Consider the following 24,169-nt stretch of genomic DNA (forward strand, 5'->3'; position numbering starts at 1 on the left):
ATGGAAAACTCACAGTCACCTTTTAACAGATCTTTTATGCTGAGGGCCCCTTAAAATTTGGGAGAAACCTTAGTATGATGAAGAGCTTGGTTTAAAATGATTTTTTACTTTAAAATGAATACACTCTTCATCTGAAAGAAGCATGTAGGGCGTACTTGGTCAGACGCACCGAGGAAAAAAATGAAAGGAGGGAGAAGCTCAGCTATTGTAAATCACTGCAATGCCACTGAAGCCAGTTCAGACGAGCTGAGGTTGTGGCCTAATATTTGTGCTGAAATGTTGCAGCTATAGCTGTATCCCTGAGCTGTATAAATATTTGTTGAAAGCTGACTGTTAGGGTGCAAGGGGTGGATTGCTCATCAGCAAATAGTGAGGGCCCTTGTCTTTTCACCTTCCTTAAGGAAACCTTCCCTTTTTGAGGGCTGGGAATTTTGACTGGGTACATGTTTGATCCTTCTTGCTTTGTGCATGGGTTGTTCTGTGTGCAGTGGAACAGGAATTTCCATCTGGACTTTTGAACTTGCACCCGCCTGAGTGTCCGGCCCTGATTCATGCCATGCACTGTACATGAATGACCAGCAATGTTTACAAAATGAATTAGCTTGACTCCAACTCTCCAGCCAGAAAGTAATCAAAGTGAAGAGCCAAGCTATTTCTGAAATTCCAGCTTCCCTAGCTAGAAACTGCATGCTCTGTCTCGCTAGTCAGGGTATTAATGCAAAATGTACATGTTCTATACTGGAGGACAATTAATAACAGCAGTGATTCTGAGCAGTCGACAGACATTAACTATTCCACCCCCAAACTGCTCTTGTGTGGTAGGCAAGTCTGGCTGCAGCACATGGTACAGAGAAAAAAAAAAAGAGTGAAAATATCTATATCAGTAAGCGATTATTCTACGAGTTGTAGTATGTTCTTTTTGGTTCTTTCTTCTCCCAAATTAAATTCCAGCTAACATTTTATTTCACTTTTGAATGAATACATGTATTCATTAACACATTCAGGAATCATCTTATGCAAATATTTTTAGTAGGGCTACTCATAACTGGTATCCCTAAAATCTTGGAAGCTTTGATTTATTTTCTCATCAACCATCCTAATTTAAGCATTTAGGAACAACAGAACTATCTTTAGAATAATCTCATCCTATAAAATACATTAGCCTTTGCTAAATTTAATATAAAACATTGTTAGGAAAGAAGACAATGTTACGTGATACATATTGTTTGAGATTGTCTGAAACTCAAAACATATCACTGAAATTTCCCTCTGAAAACAAACCTCCTGATCTGAAAAGCCCACACCATATAAAGTTGGAGATGTCTCAGAGCCAAATTGTTTGCTCCTGTAAATGGTTAGAGCTCCACAGAGGGGGGATATGAAATAAGGCTCTGTTGATTTTATAGCAGAGCATCTGAACCATTTCCCCTGCCCTAGTCAGTTTAAAACAAAATTAAAATAAAAATAAACCCAATTAGCATATGAGCTCTTCATTGGCAAATTGGCATAACTCCACTGGATATCTGACTTAGGCAGGGTTTTCAGGACTTACCACCAGGAAGATCTCAGCCATGGTATTTTAATGGTGATTTCATGTGGGTGGGTATGGACCTGACTCTTCATCCTTATTCAGGCTGAAAACCAGGAATGCACTACAGAGATATAGATCAGTTGAGAAATTGATTGTTTGCAGGGAGGGAGGATAAAGTGGCTCAGTTATTCCAAAATTAGCAACTGCTAGTGTGGTGTATAGCTCAGGCCAAATGACAAGTGAATGATGCTGCCCAACACCTCCCCATCTATATCATACCTGCATCCAGCCCCTGGTGACTTTTATTTCCTGAATGGACTAGCAAATACATCAAAAATATGATAAATCAAAAATATCTGAATAAAATAGCTTGGCAGGATATCTTTAACATTACCTAAAAATCACAGGTTAATAAATAGTTAAATTTAGCTGTAGCTTCTCTTAAGTTGTTTGAACATAAGTCAATATTTTCATCTTTTGTTGTCTCAGGATTTCTATAGGAGCAGAGAGAATTTCCTCAATGATTTTTCTACACTTTATAGCATTATGCCTTTGTGCTATTATCCATCTGTAGCCTTATCTAACATGTTATCAACTGTATGAAAATAAGTAGCAGTCCCTTCAGCCCACAGCAAGTATCAATAGGAAGAATGACAGTGGCTAGTTTGCACACTTGAAATGGTTTATTTGTTGCAATCCTGTGCACAAGATGTTTATCAGTAAGCACCAGACAGCCATGCAGAAGAAGGAGCCTTAATTCTGTCTGAGACAGCCTCTTATTGCTATTGATAGTTAGCATCAGTGTCCAGTCTGAGAAATGGAAGTGCTGCAGGCAACTTCAGTCAAGACACCCTATTGATCTACTGCTTCCTCTGCGTCCCTGAAGCTAGAGAAGAAAAATAAAAAGGGGAGGAAAAGCTTGTTGTATAAGGGGCAATGCAGCAGTCTGTGTCTTGCCATCATTCAAAGGGGTGTGTATGTGCATGGATATTCCTGATATTCAGTACCTTAGACAACTGTAAATCACACGCACAGCCATGATAAATATAAACGTCAATGTGTTGGAAATGTCCTTTATATAAGAGGTGTCACTAGAACTACATTTTTAGCGTGAAACATTTTTTCTGCTTTTTATTTTTCATTGACTTATTGTGCTTCTGTTATATCCTGTCTAACACAATCAATCTAAAGCATAATATCTGAGAGTCCTAGTCATAAATAATACATATTTGGGTCATTTTCATTTGTATCCTACAATGAAGATTTACAAGCCAGAAACAAAACAAGAAACAATGTGTGGAATGCTCTTATTCAGTGGATAAGAATATATTACTGTGATCAATTAATCTGCTTTTCTCTGCATTAGGTGGACATCTTTATGGTGCATCCATAAGGGTTTATAACTTGGGAGAGACAGAATCAGCTCTAAGGCTCTAACATAAAATGCCTATACTCAGAAAAGAGAAACTTTTCTGAAGTTTTTTTGCTTGGTTGACCCTTTTTTTTCCCATTGTTTTTGTTTTCCAACAGGAAATGTGTTAATTTTGGCAAAATCAAACACAGCAATAATTTATCCATCAACATAGGATGTTACTCTGCCCTATATTCTACCTCTCCTGTTAAATAAAACAAAAAATTAACTACAATAATTCTGGGGATTTTCATAGTGCTGTTCATTCAAAGATAGGCCCATTTTCCTACAAACCACACAATTCATTCTACAGGAGGGAAGACTGACACACAGAAAGGTCCCTGCTCAATTTTTAGGGCCAAAAATTACTAGGGCAAAATTAAGTAAAAAAATAAATAAAATCTGTGCATAGAAATTGCAGGGGAACAAGAGAGGTGAAAGGGAGACTAAAGTTGGTGCTAATTTGCAGTTTAAGAACCTGCAGCCCCTGGTGCAGTCACCAGGAGGGCTGGTGCTCAGATCTGGGGCCATGTCAGAAGAACAGCAGTAATGACCCAGCTGATCATCAATTTTGCCTGCACAGAAAGGAGCAAAAGTGATGATTTAAATCAGCCAGAGCTACTTTAGGAAGCAAAGCCAGAATATACAATAACTTTGAAAGGAATATAAAATCTTGGGGAATAGGGGGGGTAAAAATTGGGAACGGGGACAAGGCTGCTCACTGTCACAGCCCCCCCTGTTTGCCTCAGAGATGCAGACCAGGCTCTGTTCACACTCTGGGCCTCAGAGTGGGTTGTTGCATGAGTTTTCCAAATCTGGAAATTTGCTACAAGTGCATCTCAGATAAAAAATGAAATGAGTTTTGCAACTATGGCAAAAAAAGCAATTTTACATTTCATAGACCTTTAAAAACCCTTTTCAATAGAAAATAAAAATAACAGTAAGGGGGAAAAAAGGCTACATTTCCATTCCCGTTTTTATAGTTGGACGTTGCAGATGTTTCTGGGTCAGAGGTGAACATGTCTTTAGGTGTCAAAAGATGCAATAACCTGAGTCAAAAATGGCCCAGTCCCCAGAACCGTGACTGTGTGCCAGAATATCCCCACCTCAGAAGCTTGCTGGCAGCAATGTGCTCCAGGTGTCTTACACTATACAGACCTGGTAGTCATTTTAATATTTTCCATGCTCATGTAAATTGACTTGATGTGTGTTCATCAAATGTGGGAAAATCCCACAGAATTGTGTGCCATCTGTTTATAGGTAAAAGGTCTGCTTTGCTGACAATCCAGTGTAAAATCAGAGCACAGAATGAAAGCAAGCACGCTTTTGTTTTGTTCTGGTTTGGTTTTATAAATCTGAGGCTTAATATCATATTAAAAGCCTAACAAAGTTCAAAGGTTCATTCTGTTTGGATAACAGCACTGTCCTTCTCAGATGTGTGGATATTACCTGAGTTACACAGAGCTCTTAAATCTGCACCACGTGGCTACAACTTGCAACCTAATGAAACCCTGAGCACCCCCAGGAGTCAGCAGGACTGGGGAGGGTGCAAGGGCCACAGCCTGGGCAGCTGGGAGCCTGCACTGGTGCCCTGAGCCAGGAGCCTCTGTGAAACACTGCCTGACAGCATTTCAGCACTGCTTGGCCTCAAGTGAGAAACTCAAGCTGAAGCAAAAATGGAAAGGCTCATTTTGAAAAAGCATCACCTTATTTTATATAACTCCCAAAACTGCATTTGGGTTTTGGTTGGAATTAAAGCCAGGTTTAATTCAATTAATATGGTAGATGCTAATCAAAGTGTCCATCTTTATTATTTTGGTCTGTTTTATACAAGATTGTTGGACAAAAGGCAGTTATGTCTGAGCTATGACATTAAAGGAAGGCTGTGGTCACAGAGTTCTTCAACATTGACCAGTCATCAGAAGAGGAATTTGAGACCTTTCTTGTCCTTTTACACTCCATGTGGAACACATGCTCATACTTTTCTACAGAGAACTGATAACCAGACCTGGGAAATTTATACCTGAATATGAGGCAGATGTCAGAAGATGATGTCAAAGTGTTTTAAAAGAGTATTTTCATTACACTTGCCATAGAGTGAGTCTTGGGTGAAAGAAGAGTTAATGCAGCTGGCAGAGGAGGAAAAACATCAGAGGAAAATAAACTGATAAAACTGATCAAATCCAGACATATTCAATCCGAAATCTCAAGTGGGATTCAAGGTATACTGGAAGGATGCTACAGCATCAAATGCTGTTAAACCATCCACTACAACCTGAGCAGAAGACAAAACAAAATCTCTGTAGAGAGATACTCTGGCTGCTCACTCAGCAAGGCAGGTCAGTGTATCTCCAATGAGTTTGGCTCTACTGCTCTTCACTGGCTTAACCCTGCCCCTACCGGCACAAACCAGATATTTTCACCTTGCCACCAGTACTGTACTGAGGTGTAGAAGTTGAGAAAGAGAGTTTGAAAGTGCCTGTGGTCAGCTAATTGGGAAAACAACCAGTTCCCCACAGTATAATCTACCCCACTGGCCAAAAGAGACAAGTTTTATATGTTCAATCAGAAAAGTGCAACTCCTCCAGTAATGTGGCTGAGACATTTACTTTGAATACTGAGGAATCTTATTTTCAAGGTCAAGTTGAGGTTTCCTGGGTTCAGACTAAAATACTTTGTAGGGCCAAAGAAATATTTACTGGGTTCTAGGGAGCAGGGAGTAGATGTGTAATTTGAACATATTTCAAGTCATCCTGGGAGGTCTTTTTGTTTTTACATATTTGTGTCTCCTCAGACAACCTTTCTATTTTTTCCCCCAAGAAATTGGAAGTGAAAATTTTGACATTTTTTTGCCACTACATTTCAGTTGGGCCATTTCCTGCATTGAACCAGAGAACCTGCTTTATTTGCACCCTTTCCAGTGCATCATATGAAACCATATAGACAAATTTTGTGCAAGGACTGCCATTCCTTGTGTTAAACTGGAAGGATTTTCTGTGTGAAGCAATGATTTTCTTTATGTGACCTTTGACAGTGGGAATGTTGGATGGCCAATGGTAGGTGGGGCTTCACAGGCAGTCATAAATTAGGCAGCAGCATTTTACAAATGAGGTTCATAATGAGTAAGTGATTGTAAGATGTGCTATTGCATCCTGGAACTTAACATCTGAACACAAAAACTATCACCTAGCCCAGGAATGGCAGTAAAAGGTTAAAAGAAATATTCAATATTATCAATCATATTAAAAAAAAAAGAGAACTTCTAACAGCTGCCAATGGAGCTTGGGAGAATTAATGTGTTGTTGTCAAAAAGACTGAGAAGGAGTGAAATAGGACTACAGTGATTGCCAGAATCTTACTTGCCTGGAGAGATAACATTGGACAGTCAGTTTAACTAGGCAGGCACCAAGAATCCTCCTGTGGGTGCTATGGAGTGGCTTTCAAACATCAGAATGTACACTGACCCCCATCTTCGGGTACTTCCTATGGTTTCAGAATTGCTTATTAAGCCAGGGAAACCTCCAGTGAGGTGTGATGACCTGAAAACAGACATAAGCTGAAGAATCAATGTTTTAAGTAAAACAGCAATTATAAAAAGATCTACAGCTCCTTCCATGTAATCAGGTAAATTAGCAAGAGTGGCATAAAGCACCTAAATTGGAGAAAGAGTGGAGAAAAGGGAGTGGGGAGAAAAGAAGGTCCCTTGGGAGATATCTGATAGGATGCTTAGTCTGTGTAGAGGGCAAAAGGTTAAGTGAAAATGAGATGAAGGAATGATCAGATATAGTCCGATCAGAGACAGTTAAATAAAGGAAAGTGCTAACCTAAGATAAATGTGAAGAAATGCTCTTGTGCTGAGTGTGTTGATGTGGCTGTTCTTCAGCAGCTCAGGAACAGGAGAGGAGGAATTGCCTGTTCCCAACCCACACCAGTCCTAGTTCCACACTCCCCAGCAAAGAAACAGAAGGGATAAGGACACAAGCTAATGATTCCTGTCTGCTACTCCAATGGTGTGAAAGGAAATTAAAGGGCTTCTAACTGCATCTACACTTTTTGCAGGCCCCTTTTTAGTGCTGGTGTGATACAAATTATCCTTAGTGATGAGAAAGTCAGGTCTGTGCCATCTGTGGTTTTGGTCAGTGAGGAAGATGTTCAAAAATATTGAAACAAAAATAGTGATAATTACTTGAAACTCCAAACTTTGTTGGTTGGCTAATGCTTTCCTGGGTCAAACAGCTTTCACTAGAAGGGGTTTCCATAACAACAAAATAAAATCAGGTTGAAAGAGGTGCATAATATAGGAGACAAATACTTGGAATACATTCTATATGAACCTTCATCAACTGTTTTGGTAAATCATTCTTAGAATACTAAGCAGAAAGGATTCGAGATAAAATATCTGTAGTGACCAAGTCTGGAAATAACCACAAATATTTTGTTCAAAAGCCTTTAGTGGCTTACAACCTTAGATTTCTAAATGTCAGGAGGAAAATTCAAACTCTTACACACATAATTTAGAGCTCAGTCCTTTTTTTTTTTTTTTTTTTTTTTTTTTTTTTGTTTCCTTAGGAGTTTAATTAACATATACAATTAGAACTGGGAATTAGGAAGCTGGAGCTTGAACTCGACTGCTAGATGCCAATACCTGGGGATACCCAAACAGGATTCCTGAAAACAAATTTTTGTAATCTCCACAATTTGGTGCTACAACCTTCTGAGGTGATAGAAATTGTGTGTTCTCCACAGAGTTTGTTTAACCCCAGAATTCCCTAAATCCAGATGGACAGCTGCTGAGGAATGCTGCTGGTCCAGGTAGCCCGGCTCACAAACTGAGATTGAGATGCAGATTGAGCTGTGGGTGGGAGCTGAGACAAGAGGCCGTGAAGTGCCAACCCTTGGGATAACAAAGGCGTGAAGATGGGGATGCCAGCCGGGTGAATGGACACTGAGAGACACAGCAGGAGCCGAGAATTGCCGATCTTTGGGGTAACAAAGGGGATGGGTGACGCCACCGAGATGATGGGCACGGAGAGCGGGGCGGGAGCGAGATTTGCCTTGGGAGAGAAGGGGAGAGGCTAAAAGGTCTAAAAGGTATAAAATGTATAAAAGATATAAAAGGCCGGGGCTTTCTTGGCTGGTTTCCTCCTCGGAGGCACCAGCTCGGGCTGCTCCTGTGTCACTGGCGTTACAGAAGATCTGAGACTCTGCTGTGGGGAACCTGGTGAGGAAACCTGGTGGGACTGTGAGTGGGGTGTGCAGGCACCCGCCGGGTCACTGCGGCTGCTGCTGGCAAGGGCTTCGCTGGCAGCAGGGACAGTCTCTGTCCTGGGCAATGTGCCTGCCAGGGGCTCTCCTCAGTGGTCACACTGGGAAGTTTCCTTAACACTTCTTATTTTCCAGACTAACACAGACCCCACACATATTTGTCAACTCTAAGCCACAATGAAAGAAGTCTGAGTCTGTAAATGAGGAGTTCCAAATGAAAGAGCTGGTTGAGGCATTTTGACCCTATTCAATCAAGGTCAGGTTTCCTCTGAATTATACCTGTTTCCTTGTCTAACATTTTAGACACCTCCCAAGTGTCTGTCGACAGAGTTTATAAGTGGCATTACACAATGAAGAAGAAAGCAAGCTGCTCACAGCTCCCCCTTTTCCCCATGTGCCACAAAGCAGAGTTCCAGAGGAGAAGACAAAAGAGCGTTTGGGTCCCAGTTGTGTGCCTATGGGAAAGGAGTGGTGAAAGGAGGCCAGCAGCTCCTAGAAGCAGGGAGGGGAGGGAAGAGCACAAATCAGCTTTATGAGCCAGCAAATGATGGATGGCTAAATGCCAGTTTAGAGCAATACACAGAATGGGGTTTGCATTGTTGCAATTATTAAAGGTTATTTTACTTTTAATTTTTTGTGGTAGGTGTCCTTACTTCTTCCTTACAGAAACCCTTGATTTTCACTTGCTACATTCTTAGATGTGCTTGTCATAGCCACAAGGTGATTTCAGTTCTCGATGCCAGGAAACCTCTCTGCTGATCAAAACACAGCTGCACAGGCTCACTGGATCTATTCATGGGTGCCACATGACTGGGCTACGTCTGTCTATACCTGGGAAAATAGATGTAATTAATATAACAGATATAATACATGCATGCAAATCCAGATGCTAAAAATGACTTATGGTAAGAGAAGGTTTTCATTTGCCAAACCATATCAAAGTAATCATTTGAGCAATATACAGCCTACACTTGGATTACTGCTGCTGCATTGACATTGGCACCCTCTTAGTCCATTTTTTTTCCAATTGAGCTTGTTTTTAAGTGAAAGATCCTAAGGAACACAATTCAAAAACATTCTTTAATTAGCTTTTTCCAGGCTGTCACCTCTCTACAGCATTTAAAATGCTCTTTCCATCACTTTCCACAAGTTGATTTGACCTAGGATGTCAGATCATAAGACTACACAAATAGCTATTCACTGGACACTGATCTCATGATTGGAACAATGAAGGAGCGGTTCTCTATACATTTGATAGAAAATGTCTTCAGTGTAAGCAAGGGAACAGAATATTTTCTTATAGATAATCTTATTTTCATAACAGAAATGTATATTGACTATTTTAGTTACAAATAACAGGCAGTTTCTTCAGAATGCTTTATTAATAGATTTTGTATTACAATTTTACCTTCTTCATTTTGACATTTATTTCTCCTTTAATGAGTCAAAATGCCTAGCCAAGAGCTCTTGGCTTTAAGTATGTTCTTAACATCAGCATATTAACTGCCACATTCAGGCTAATAAGCTTAATTTACCTCTTTGACATCTTTGTGGAAAAAGAACCAAACACCCAAATTTTAAAAAATTGACCTAAATGGAAACTTCAGCTTTAGTGGCATTGGAAGACAATAATGCTTCATCATCATCATCTGAACATTCAGTATTATGGTTTTACTGCCAAATATCCCAAATATCTGTGATAAGTGCCTCTTCTTGTAATAAAAGATGCTGAACAAAAAGCAGTTTAACTGAGATTTTGAAGTCTTGATTTGCAACAGTCCATTCTGAGCCCTTCATTTTATTTCCTTTTGTATTGTGCAAGCAAACAATAGTAGTAGCTTTCGTCATGAGCTCAAGCAATACATTTCAGCAGACTGAGCTTAAGCACATGCAGATGGGTGTAACATCAATTTTTTAAAGGATATTATAAATCCATCTGTAAGCAAATTAATGTAAGAACAAAACAGCATTTTTTCATAATTGTGGGTAATTCTGAACAAAGTTTCAATGGTTCCTCCCAGAAATCTAGATGAAGCAATTGCAGATTTTAATTATTTTTTAATTCTGACTCTTAAATCACACCAGTATGAGTCCCATTATCAATGCAAGACAAAAACAACTGCAATAGATTTTCTGTAAATACCCTGATTTTATCTGCTAGTAGAAGGGTCCATACACAGGTTATCTGTGGATTTACTCTTTGCTCATTGGTGACTGAAGGGCGATTTCTGCCTTTCTCAGTGACACAGGGCCAAAGCTCACAGCTCAGCTGAGTGTGCCTTGCTGGCTCACAGGTACCTGTGTCAGAGAAACTGAATGCACCCCTGAAGATTGGGTCCACCAAAGTGAAATGTTTCTTTATTCAAGATGTCTTTTAGTGGTTTTGGTATTTCTGACTTTTTTTTTCTTGTGAAATCAGTAGATAGCATTAGCTTGCTTCCCTGTTTGCCTGTATGAGGAAGTAAGAGAAAAAATGATAAATTCGTTTAAGAGCACATGAAATAATTCCATCTGCCTGCCTGATCTGACATTTCAACTCAATTTCTCAGTTTCTCTCATGAATGACCCAGCTCTTCCCAGGAATATGCACTGCTTAAATGGTGGACATATGCTACAATAATAACAATTACAAATAATTACTCTAATGGGGTGAATGAGTAACGCCAATTACTTGATGTGATGATGTTTCCATGACAAACTCCAGCTTTATAGAGTTGTTCATTTTTAAGTCTAACAGCTTTCTGATATCCTTTGTCAGGCAAGAGTGTGACTTTACCACCTTAATTCACAAATCTGTTCTGATAGATGCATAAAGCCATGGACTGTGCTTCTACTTAAATCAAAATTTCAACCAACCCCTAATGCAGAACTAAGTTTAGGCTTGACTGTAAAGACATAGTCAAAGCAGATTTTTCTGATGAATACTTATTTAATAATCTCATTGCCTATTTCCTGAGGAAACTTTAAAATAGAAATGTTGGTGTGCACATGTACTTTGTTACACATTGTCAAATCAAACTCTGGTTCAGGACAATACTTCAGCCTGTTGTTAACCTCATTAACCTCAGACATCAAACACAATGGACTTGCAGACAAGTCCGAATTTAAACTTCACTATCATTCAGAATAGAAATGTTTTACGGAATTGAGGGTTAAACTGAAGGCATGCTCCTAATCCACAGAGGACAGAGCTTCTTGCTGAAGTAATATGTACATGACATTGTGTGCATGAGATTAAAATATTTGGTGTTATATTGCTACTCCTGGAATTAAATATCTGCAAACTTAATTCTTAATGCTCTCAGACCAGACACTTTTTTAAATTTTGCATTTGATTTTCTTTCTTTCTGCAACATGACTGTAGAGAGAAAGGAATTCAAGAACCATGCAGCAGCAGACCAGTAGTACACTTTTCAAGTCTGCTGACCAAAAAAAAAAAAAAAAATCAAAAGGCCCACTGAAATAAAAGGCATCAACAAGTTTGTGATGATTCACATACATATGTACCATATTCTGTTAGGAGGCATGGATGATTTTTATCCACTGTGGTATAAAAACACATCAATATTAAATCTGGGCTTACCCCACAATTTGCTGCCACATTTTCCACTCTGCAGTTGACCTGTGATAGCTCTTTGCTCACAGAGAGAGGAAGTCAGAAGCAGTAATGGTCCAGAAGTCTTCCAGACCTCCTGCAGGGGCAATGTTTCCACAGCCACAGATTTTCAGAGGAGAGAGGTCAGTGCATTGTTAAATTAGGGACTTAACACAGGAAAATGAGTGAGGAAGTCACAAATCAAAAGCATGGCTAATTTTTGTAAAACTCCCAGCCCAACACAACCACCAAGTGACCAGAGTTCTGTGCTGGATGTTAACTTACCAAGTTGTTTCTCCATGCACATTTACTGCTTCTTGAGCCCATGAAGATTTTCTGGAGCTTCCCCAGCCATTGGTCTCTTGGCCAGCCTTGAAGGCCTGGCTGTATCAAGGTACTCTCTGCTGTACAGCTGTCCCTGCTGCCTGATGTGTCTGCAACAGGCACTTCAAGCTCACAACTGCCCCACTTACTCAGAGAGATTCTTCACTCATGTCTGAGCAACAGTGATATCAATGCCACATCATGTCAGTCACTGACATCTTGGAAACAGAGGAGGAAAGGAGACAGGCTGGAAAAGCCAAGATTAAATAAAACCAATATGAAAATTCTTATCACCTTTTGACAAAAGGCTACAGGAATTTGGAAACAAAAAGTGTCATGCAGCTCCAGTGACTTGGCAGCTCAGTGAGTTATATCAGTATAAATGGTGTCCTGGAGTATTAAAAAAGGCATCAGACTGGTAACTTCTAGTTAAGTACTGATAGTTAGGTCAGAGAATAGTCCTGTAGGTATTTCAGCAAGTCAAAAAATTTACCAAGTTAATACATAAAGTATTGGGCTTTTAAGTTGTGGGGTTTTTCTGTTTTGTTCTCAGACTGAAATTTTCAAATATGTGACAAGTTCCTAAACCTACTTGTAAAAATCCCCAAGTCACAAGCCAGTCGGATAAAAATCTGTTCATTGTAAAAAGGGAAGGGGGAAGGGTAGGGAAGGGAAGGAAAGGTTTGTTGATAAGTTTGCTGCACTATTAAAACATTTAACCACAGCCTGGAGCTCAAATCAGCATTCATGTGAAGTTCCTATTTATTAGACTATAGGAAAAGTATTCATCAAAATCATGTCTTGTTTTTGAAAGAGATGCACCCCAGTAATTAGGGTGTAAGACTAGATTCATTTCTTGGGAATATGGAAAAGTAAGTGATAAACACTGTCAGGAACTGTGCTCTGCCCATTTAAGGAACATACTTCTGTTCTAAATAAACATTAAAATAACAGTAGAGAATGGATGAGGAAGAAATCACAGAGGCATTTATTTATTAACTGAATCTAGGCCCACGTTGACTTGCCTAAATCTATATAAAGAAAAAGGCCTGCAAGTGGCTCTGAAAGTGATGGGAACCCATGCTTCAAACACATGTCTTGAAAGAATGTCAGAAACATTGTTCCCCTTTTGGCTGCGGTTACAGATGCTTTCTCGGGACTGCGGGCTCACCAGTTTCACTTGTCTGGAGCACTCAAAAATACATTTTTCCCTGGAAGACAGTCTGCTTACAATATGCTTACAATAAACACTAGCCAAATCAAACGACTTTCACTTTGGGATAAATGCTTTCAAGTGAGTCTGTTAGTGACATTCATAGTAAATTGCTAATAATTAGTTTTTCCAATCTACTTGGGTTGTACTAAGGAACACAAACACTCCTAACATATTTATATGCAGCATAAATCCTGCCTCCCTCTATATGCCCATGGAAGGCCTAAGTTAAAATGGATTTATTCTGCTGCAGGGACACATGAGAGCCCCTCTAGACCTGGTGGGTGATGCTGCTGGTTTTGTGTCTCTGAACTCTGCTGGCTGGGCAAGAGCCAGGAGAAGCTGCCTGCTCACCATGGACATCTGCCCTGCTGCTGGGGCTGGAGCAGGGCAAAGTCTGCAGCTTTCTGGCCACAGAATATGTAAGTTGCAAAACATGGAAACTCTCAGCTCTGCAAAGCCAATGAAACCACATTTTCCTATAACTGTGGCTTCCCCTTTTTGCAGGCTACCCACTCATAATGGCTTGTAAATTACACAGTGGTATCTCTAGAGATGGGAAATTCTGTTTTTATGCTTGTGAACGTAACCCAACATGAAGTGGTCCTCTAATGGGACATTTCAGGGTCTTACTGGAAGGACAACAGTCATGCCAATACTTCTCAGCATCCTCCTGCTAAGCCAAAATACAGAAGCATGAATTAGAATTATGTCTATATCATAATTTAAATAACCCCAAAACTGTTACCTTCAGCAATTTGGTTACTGGAAAATCCCTAGATACAGCTGAGCAAAGCTCCCAGTGGTTTGCTCCACCAAGTCCCAAAGAGTACTGAAATGCAATAAAATCATTATTAGAAATGATCTGGTCTATTTTTGTGTAATTTTCTTAACAACTCTGAATACCTAAAGAAATACTGCAGCAGACCATAAGACCCAGCTCTGGCTGAGAAATCTGCATGCATTGCATAAAATGTATGATTCTACAACTCATTAAGTCTAATTTATGGCATATGTAATTAAGCACCTTTGAATTGAACCTAGGTCTCTAGAGATAATAACACTTAGAACTTATATAGGGCTTTTCATCTTCAAAGTGCTTTACAAACATTAACTAATTAACAACATAATAAGACATGAAAGGCAAAAGTACTTACCCATAGTGCTGCATAGCCTCTGTATAATTCAGATTTTGATGTTTTTCAGTGCAAGACCCAGTCTGGGTGCACAGAGAGGATTTACCAGTGGTCCCCTTTACAATCAGAAGAGGACTTTGTGCACATAATATCTCTGAATTCCCAGAGTCCATCCCTTCTCTGCTATTTATTGCTGAGTCAGAAGAAACAGCTTCCAAATGAAGGAAGGCATGGAAAATGACAATTCACAGTAGTTTGAGGGTGTATGAGTTTTCAGGGCTTTGGAGGCAGAGTAATGGGGCAAAATGTAGAAAGGGACTCCTGGAGAATTCACTGCACAAGATTTCTGGTATCACCTAAGTCCATTTTCTTCCCAACGAAAATCTAACAATTACACAAAGTCTCTAGAGATTGGCTAAAAGACCAGGAGGAAGGCGTTACTTCAGCTCAAATACATTTTCCTGCAAACCCTACAATGTTTTTCCCCCTTTGTTTCTGCTCCTCTGAAAAGTCTGAACTATCTAGCCAGAGTGTTTGTTAGTTTAGGGTTTTTTATGAGCCTCGCTCTAATTTACACATGGTCTCTTGAGACAGCCTTATTATCTGAATGAATATTTTCTTGGTGAAAGCAATGTTGCAGATGTTATATCAGGTTACTTGAATCCCCCTGAACATTCCTAATGCAGAAAGATGACAGATAAAATAAAAGGGGAGCAATGAATCCTGATAGTTTTAGTGACCCATCCTTCAGCCATCAGCCTGTGTCAGTGATCATTTTCCTGAGCTCAGAGTGCTGCCCATTGTCTGTGCACAAGCTGTGCTTGAGCAGCACCTGCTCACCAGCAAGGACAATGCTTGTGGTGGCAGAATCTCCTGTCCCTGCCCAGACAATGCCTGCCTCTGTCCCTATGGGGATTCTACAGTGCCCCAAAAACTGAGATTTGGGGACCACTGGACAAGCATGGCAAGCATACAAGGCAGAACAATGCACAGGTATCTGCCTAACTCTGCACACCAAAAATATCTCAGACACCAACACAGGTGACTCAGCAGCAGCAGCGCAGGTGGAGCCCCATCAGAAATTAAAGAAAATGAGACAGACCATGGACCAGAAAATAACATGCCTGTGGAAGCAGCAGGCTTTTGTGCTCCCCCACAGACACACAGTCCAGAACAAATCCTGAAAGGTAACAAGAGATCCTACGATAACATAGGCTCTAATCAAATGCATTACGATTTTTAAATGCAAATGTAGAATAGAACTGTCAAAATGTTTTATCCCTAAATTGTGAATGCTAACCTTCCCATACTTATTATATAGCAGTACATTTTAATTTGCCTGGAGCAGAGTTGAATAAAGCAAGCATCACAAACACAATCAAATGGATATTCAAAAGAACTGCTCTTCACAATAGCTGTGTGTCTGAGCAAAGCTTCAAATGTTGATCAATTGATTACCAAAATCAAAGAATACATTTCCCAAACGAGCTTCTGTGAAGCACTCAACAGGACCGGAGAAAAACAGCATAAAGTTCCACAGAACAGCAGTTTTCTCTAAAATATTTACAGGCGCAACTTTCTACTGCTTTCCTGCTTTATAACTTAGATCTGCACAGATCTAGAATGAGAGATAAAACACTTCTGATAAATCAATGGTTTGATTCAGTTTCAATGTGTCAAATTCAGTCAAATAAAGACAGAAAACAATTTGAAATTATCCAAAGGTATACTTTAAATCTTATAGCAAATCACAATCCCACTGGTACAATTGCCCAAATGATTTTTTAAATATTTAATGAACAAAATAATGGCAAAAATATAAAATTAAGCATAACTACTACTGTTCTGTCCATCTGCCATCTCCAATGAGCTGATTTCTGCTGTGCCATGCTCCTGTAGTTGTATTTTTTGCCTTCTGTCAGTCATCTTTGCAGAACAACCATCCACCAAATGCACATGGTTTTTGCTCACTGACTTTAACCTGAAAAATGGGATGAAAAAAAGAAAACTAACTTTCAATAGGAAACAAACCTATTATTTGCTTGATCTTTCTTATATTTTATCCTCCTTCTGGCAAGTTTTCTTGTGCTACCTCTTGCAGTAGCTTAATCTGGTATACTGTGCTGTCCTCACCATGATAAAACCTGATCTGGGGTGAAAATTCTTCAATATCCTCCCTCCGTAGAACAAAATTCAGAGTTGTTCATGAGCAATGAAGTTCTCAGCACCTTTGTCTTTACTCCCCTATCTTGGGAAGAGGCATTTGTCCTGAAGAACATAGTAGGATTTTGACTCTGTCATGTGGCTGCTGTCCTAGTCTGGAAGTTTATAAGGGAAAAATCTGTAGGATCAAATCCATTCTTTTGACTTAAATGAAAATTTTGCTTAGCAATAACTTAAAATATCAGTCGAAAAGCCTCAACCTTCATAATTTCTGACATTTGATATTGAGGTTCTCACTCTTCTAGGATGCAGACTTTACAGCACTCTCCCACGAGCTGCTGCTTTACCAAGGAGCAAAACCTCACCCACCCACACCACATTACACTCAGTAATTCCTAGAGTAACAGAGATTACACTGATCTGCAGGATTTTTCTCTTTTCTAAACAAATACCTTTCTGGAGCAAGCCTCTATGCTGAAATCCTCGTGGGTAAACAGGGAGCACTCCAGGACTTACTGCAAGTGAACAAATATTTAGCATTATGATGCTTAGGTGGTTGATTCTCTAGCTGTACCTTTCTTTCATCTTCCACCTGGAAAAAAAAAAAAGCATGGCTGAAGAAACCTGACAGGAAAAGGAAAAAAAAAAAAAAAAAAAGAAAAGAGGACAGAAATGGTGGCTGGCCAATGTAGATAGAGAAACCAGAAATGTGGGAGATCAACAAGTTAAAGGGAAGGGATATTTTGTCTCTCCTATACTTTTGCAGATCATTTCAACAGAGCTTTGTTTCATTTTAACAAAACAGGATTTAGCTCCTGTTGCCCTGTGCAGTGAGGTAAGGAGGACTTTCAAGGATGACAGAGACAACCCAGAAAACTTCCCATCATTCTGTATGTCCTCAGGGTGCTGAGGGAGAGGCCCCAGTTTCTGACTCTCACTGGCATTTGCTATTTTCCCGGACTCTTACCAGGAATACTCATTCTTACAGAGGCAGGGAGAACAACATTCTATTCTACTCTGTCCTGGTTTGCCAGTTAATGAAAGATTTTGTGAGGTAAAAATCAGATTTTTTTTCCTTCCAGTGCTGTTATTCCCATAATGCAATATTTCTTCCAGTGCTGTTATTCCCATAATGCACATGAACTTTTTGATTCTTCACCTCTGTATCATGTCTCCTTCAGTATCTCAGTCAGCTCCTAATCTCAGGAGGAAACAGCAGCAATTCTGGATCTTATTCTTATGTAGGCCTGCTAATCACATGAATATCCTTAGCCTTACAACAGGTGATTTAATGGTGTCATTAATCCCATTTTAATTCTAAACTGAGGCACACAGTAATTGCTTGGACAGGCGGCTGGGCACCAAACTCAGATTTCTTGTTAAACTCTTCCAGTGTTCATTCATTTACTTATGCTTCAGTTTTCTCCTTTTGCTCTAAAGTATTTACAGAACAGGTATGAAAGGTATCAGAGCAAAAAAACCCCCAACATGTTGAGAGCAATTAAATGAAAGTATTTAAATAGCTAATGGTTTTTCTTCTTCCATATGACTCTTTCTATACAAGAAGGCAAGATGAGGCTCTTCTTGTGCTAGCAGATAGCTGCAACTCTGCAGGGTTACTGAAGTGCTAATATTGATCAGACAAGATGGAACATGTTACTGAGGCAATTGGTCAGGCTAAAGCAGTGGTGGCAGCACATGGCACGTTATGGATAGCTGAAGTAGCTGAGGATATCTATCTTTCTGTCCATCTACCTGTTTTCCAAGATGCCTATCATCATTGAACTTTGCTACCAAGGAACAAGGGCAGCAATTAATCATCAATAGATAAATACTGTTTATGCCATTAATTGGGGATGGGTCAGATTTTCCTTGTTTGTACCTTTGCTGCTCTTTTTTTTTTTTTTTTTTAGCTCCACAGTTGTGAGACAGTAGCATTTTCTCACAGCCTGTGTGTGTTGTTTTGGGACTCGTGTCAGTAGCAACAGCACAGCTCTGTGTGTCTGCCAGGGCTTATTCAATGGAGCTCCTTTCCAGAAAAACAAAATAGCCGACAGATGAGGGTTACAAAATTTTAAACCCAGAGCCTTGTCATAATATCTGATGCATGGCTTGGAAGCAGCAGCAGTGTTAGCAGCCTCTGCACCTGCCCCACACAGCCACAAGTGTCTGAATGGCAGAGGGAGTTTCCCAAGTTATACCTGCTGTAAACCCAAACTTCCCTGGCTGCATTTTCTCTATAGTTAGTATTCAGCAAAGACACTGCAGCAGTGCAGGCTGTGTGTTTGCTGGCATTTTTCTTGTTCAAAGCTTTTGAGAACACTTTACTGAGGCATATAATGCTGCCTTGAAATTGGCTTCTAAACCACATTTTGAGAAGATGAAACACAGGCTCTTGGCTGGGTGGTTTTGCCCTGTGCCATGGCTTGCTTGAGGCAGAAAAGCACCCCATCTGCCCCTTCCAAATCTCTCAGCTCAAGCCTCCTCAGTCTGGCTCTGATCATGAGATTTCTCTCTAATGTAACAGTTTCTCTCTCCCCGCCCCCCCTTAGTTTTTACATTACTTATTTCAAGCTCTGGTACATAGATTTCCCCTTCTTACATGGTTTTAAACTCCAAGGAGAATTCATTTATCATTACAGAGTCTTACACTAAAGACCATATTCCTGGGGTAATGTTGGGAGCAATCATCGTGCCCTCTTGTTTTTATCTGAAGTATTCCAAAAGGAGAGTTAGCTACTCTAAATTAGGCAATGGAGTTTTTGCCTTGACATTTGGGAGGTCAAATTTTGCCTGTGACTGTCAACCTCTCAGAAGAGGAGATGGCATTTGGAGTAATCCAAAACTCCTGCAGAGTTACATTACTGTGGCAGCCAGATGAGTAAATCTAGGCTGAAGATCTATTGGTTCAATTACTGCTTGGGGTCAGGACATGCCATAAATTATTAGATATGCAAATGGAAAACTCTGACTGTTGATGAAAGAAAGATGGATGGATTTCTTAAATACTCATAATTGGTGCAAAGACTAACTATATAAACTGATGTATAGTTATTTGCTTGTAAAAGACTTCTGTTCTTTAATGTTACCTCTGTGCAGATAAAAATAATTACTTTTTTTTACGTGCATGCCGTATTTTAAAAATAAACCTAGGAAATAATTTGGAGGAGTTTTGAACTTATGCGATGCCTTTTGATTTTTGGAAGCAGTTTCAGAACAACTCAGAAGATGGTAATTCTCATTCTGTTCTCACTTGCCATGGGGTAAATCTGCAGCACTGCCCTGTGTTCTGTGAACACACACTGACAATGGGAGGGGAACCATTCCTTGGCCTGTGGAGATGGAGTGTGGAAAGGATGCCACAGACTAGCTCAGGTTTGTGTGTCTGCTGGAGAGTGAATGAGCTAGCCCATGATAATGTGACCCTATCACAACTCTTTATGAGCTCTGTGGTGTTTCAAGAGATTTTTGTGGATAGGAAATTAAAATGCAATTAAGATATTACTCTACCACACCTGTTTTTGCTGTCACTTAAATACATTCTTTATAGTCTCAATTCTCAGTGTGATTAAAGCTGGAAGAACGTAGCCCTACTTTAGTCATGTAGGAAATCTGCTGCATCTGTAAAAACTTGTTGAATTTCTCTTGCAGATTCTCTCTTTTGGGAGAGAAGTTTTTACTACATGTAAGACAAAATGATTATGAGAGTGAGAATAACGTGAGCTGTTCAACGCCACCTGCTGCTGCAAGGGGAAATATATTCCCAGAGGCACCTTGGCTGAGCAGGAGTAGATGCAGAACCACTGGAAACTTGTTCTGCTTGGTAGTAAGTTTGCAGAAATACATCACAATGCATGAGGGAATGCACTTTCCCAGAACTGATGCTGACTTTCCCAAGCAGTCTCTGGAAGCCCAGGGAGTTTCTAAAGGATATACAGCATCACTCCCTGGCTGGTGACTTCCAAATAATTTTCATTTCTGTCACTCTGGATAGAATGTTTTTCAAAACTACCACAGGCTTTCTGAAAGCTCCTATTCACTCCCTAAATATTAATCTCTTGGCCACAGCTCTTGCTGCCATTAATATTATTTTAATAGGAGTTCACATGGTGGGGTTTGAAATCTAGACAGTAAATTAAAAGCAACTCAGTATTCAAGTAGAGATCAGAAATTAGCTCCTGACATGCAGTTTACATAACAGAAAAAAAAAAAGTAGGAAATACATTTTAGCTATTTATAATATATACCAGCTTGAGACAATTATTCTTTGTTTATGCAGGTATAGAAGCACCAGAAGCAATGGAAGGTAAAAATCTGCATCTCACCTCTTGTACCTTTGAGACTGGTCGAAGCCAGTGATGTTTTGCAGGTGAGAGTGATGTTTGAGGTGCTTGAACTGAGTTGATTTCATTCCAGCATGACACCAATGTAATTTGGGAACAACCCCTTGAAGCCAACAAAACTGTACTGGGAGAATCATAAAAATGAGAGCAAACAATCAGTTTTTAAATATTTTCCTATAAAATTCTGACAATCATTTTAAGTTTGCAAGAAGGCTACAAGAACAGCTCAATATGTATAATTTATAATTTCTGTGTAGAAACACCAGCAATAAGGAAAAATTAGAACTTTTAAATTATTCAAAAGATGTTTCATTTAAAATGTTATTGTTAAAATTATTTTTAATATTCATTTGTGTCTTATTAGTTCTGCTCTGAATCAATCATGAAAGTATCAAATTCAACTAACATTCTATTAACCAGACCAAGTACTCAAAAATGGACGAAATTTAAGAGAAATACCTGAAAAAAGAAGAAAAATAACAAAAGCACAAGCAATAACAAATATCGTACCTTAGTTTACATTTAAAAGAAAATCATGTATGTGGATGACATAGTTTGTAAAAAAGGAATCAAGGAAAAAATCTACCTTGGGAAAGTGAAGAACTGAATAAATTCTACTTTTTGTGTGACTTCTAAACAAGTGTAAATTCTTCTTATTGCTGTTCATGTCTTCAGTGTTCTAATGAGCCTGGTCACTTGGAACAGATTTGGATCTTTTTCTGTAGTCTGAGAGGTTTTAGGACAGAGTAAAGTTAATTTTATAGAAATATTGCTTTAAACTTACAAGAAAGAAAGATGCTGTAGAAGTTTAGCAGCATGTTTTTATTCTTTAGTGTTCTTTATTTCTATACCCCCATTTTCCTGTTGTGACACTAATTTAATAAATTTCTATTAGGTTTGCTATATATAACTGCAATTTTGCAACAATAAAAAAGCATATTTTTCAGTAGCTACAATAATCAGTGGAAGTAAAAGTTCTCTACTAAACATTCTGGACTTGCATAAAAATGTGGCTTATAGATTAGCTGGCAAATATTTTTAAATTTTATCATAATTTAATTTCCATGAAATTAAATGGCACAATGGGCCCATTCAACCAACTTTAGTTTCATTCATGTACAGATATTTTTTTATTTTTAGATGGTACTCAGAAGGGAATTCTTTACAGCTAACTCAAAGTACATTTCACTGTCTGGTCTCCTCCCCTCAATTTACTTATAGCCAATGACAAATTAATTATAATATATTGGATGTCCTGTCTCTTCTTTAACTGCTTTCTTCTTTACTGCCTTACCAGGAAGTTTGTAGTTAAAACAATTTTTAGAGCTTTTAAGAATGGAAGCCAATTCATATTTCCGGAACTTCAGCCAGAAGTAACCATATTTTCAGCAGCTGAATTTTCATTAAAATTTACAAAAGACCTCTGCCTTCACTGATTTATTGTTGCATTAGGTAAAACTACCCAGAGTGTATAAAATACTGTGTTACTCCACTTGTTGTCTGATCTAACATGTTATCAGTGATTGCGAGTACATTTTATAACCCCAGCTGCTGAATCGAAAAAAAGGTGATACAAGCATCAATCTCCAGGATAAAATCAGAGCTCTTTCCACCACGCTTTGACCTTACTGATGCCTTTGGATAGTCTTACTTGTCTAAGTCCTTGCAACAATTACCAGGGGACGGTGAGAAAATGCAGCTTTAATGGTGCAGATTGAAATTGTTAACGGCGTCAAAGACTTGCGCGCCAACCCCAGAGATTTCCCAGCACAGGAAAATTTGAGGAAACTCTTGATGCCACTGGAGGAAAGAAATGGAACAGGGCTGCAGACATGAGGCACAGATTTTATTTGTACTCTTTATTGTCTGCATCCCTGAACTCCACAGTGTCATTAGCAAATGCAAAAAGCTATAAATAAAAGACTTAGACCTCAACATACAGTTAGCTCCAGCTGTAGCTGCCAAATCGTATTTATAGCATGAGGAGACACAGTTAATTACAGGTCACAAAAATCTTAATTTCTGTCATAATACAAGTAATAGTCTAAGAATGAAAAAGCTTCTTTTTGGACTAAAATGGTTTCTTATAGAAAATAGAAGTCTGCTAATTTGAAACACCATTTCTGTTTGTAAACTACAGAACAGGCAAAGAAAGTGTAAATGTGCCTTATTAATCTATTTCATGGTCCTAAATATAATAATCAAATTAAAATACTAAGTCCCATCCATTTTTCCAAAGGCAAATTACTGTAGGTAAATTAGAATTAAACAAAAAAGACTATTTTGAGCAGTTTGACTATTTGACTTGTACCTCCTTATTATTAACATTAAATAAATTTTGAATCAGTGTTTTTAAAATGCTAAATCTTCATGATCCAAAAGTGAATAAAAAGATCCACTTTATGAACAAACTTAACTGTTTTCCCCAAGCAGAGAATCACCAATCATTTCAATGATTCTGAAGTACATGGGATAAGTATTAAGACAATCATTTTGTGAAGGATGGAGTTAATTATACTGCATATAATCAGACACTGGTCATTCCACAAGTTGTAATTTATTTTCCCCTTATTTGCATTTAACTTCAAAGTTATTTCAGGAAATGTAAAATAAGATGATTTGAGCAGTTACAAAGATGATACACATTTAACTTCAAAACTCTGTTTCAAACTCTTAAAAATAAATTACATACAATTTCAGGAAATAACACACCATTCTCATTCAACCTGCAATTGTTGCCTCAAAAATAGGAAACTCATTTTTGTAGGGGAAATATCACAATTTAGGGCAACAGTATTCATCTGGCAGATCTTATAGAGATACAAGGAAAGAGTTGGGTAATTTGCATCAATATGCTAATTTAAATTCATAGTAGAGTCTATTTGGTCAAAATGGTCATACGACTGTAACTTCATATGGAAAATTAGCAGACTGTTTGAATTAATATCCAGCCCCTTCTGTAGAGCAGACAGTCTCTTCAGTAAAATGGGGAGGGCTGCTGCCTTCTACAGCTTGTATATATCATCACAACTTTGTTGGTGTTTTTTAATTTTTTTAAAATTTATTTTATTTTGGAGTGGGATCTTATTTTGAGTTTGAATCCTTAGGACAGGTTTACAATCCCTGTGTATATGAGCATAACAAAAATTCCAGCATCTAGGTCAGAACTGTGCTTTCTAAATACTTAA

At 38.8% G+C, this 24,169-nt stretch overlaps 1 long non-coding RNA gene across 2 annotated transcripts; it reads right to left on the reverse strand.

The window, feature by feature from the left end:
* Window positions 1-16,182: 16,182 nt before the first annotated feature.
* LOC134424039 (uncharacterized) lies at window positions 16,183-21,748 on the reverse strand. Of its 2 annotated transcripts, none has more exons than XR_010029312.1 (4): window positions 21,568-21,748; window positions 20,964-21,100; window positions 17,091-17,230; window positions 16,183-16,456 (listed from the first exon to the last, which is right to left on the reverse strand). It is a non-coding gene; the product is annotated as an uncharacterized LOC134424039 (long non-coding RNA). The 2 variants fall into 2 exon arrangements; XR_010029311.1 differs by having other exon boundaries at window positions 20,964-21,105; window positions 21,568-21,747.
* Window positions 21,749-24,169: the final 2,421 nt, after the last annotated feature.

The sequence above is a fragment of the Melospiza melodia genome, chromosome 13 (genome assembly GCF_035770615.1).
Source record: "Melospiza melodia melodia isolate bMelMel2 chromosome 13, bMelMel2.pri, whole genome shotgun sequence".
Classification (NCBI taxonomy): domain Eukaryota; kingdom Metazoa; phylum Chordata; class Aves; order Passeriformes; family Passerellidae; genus Melospiza; species Melospiza melodia.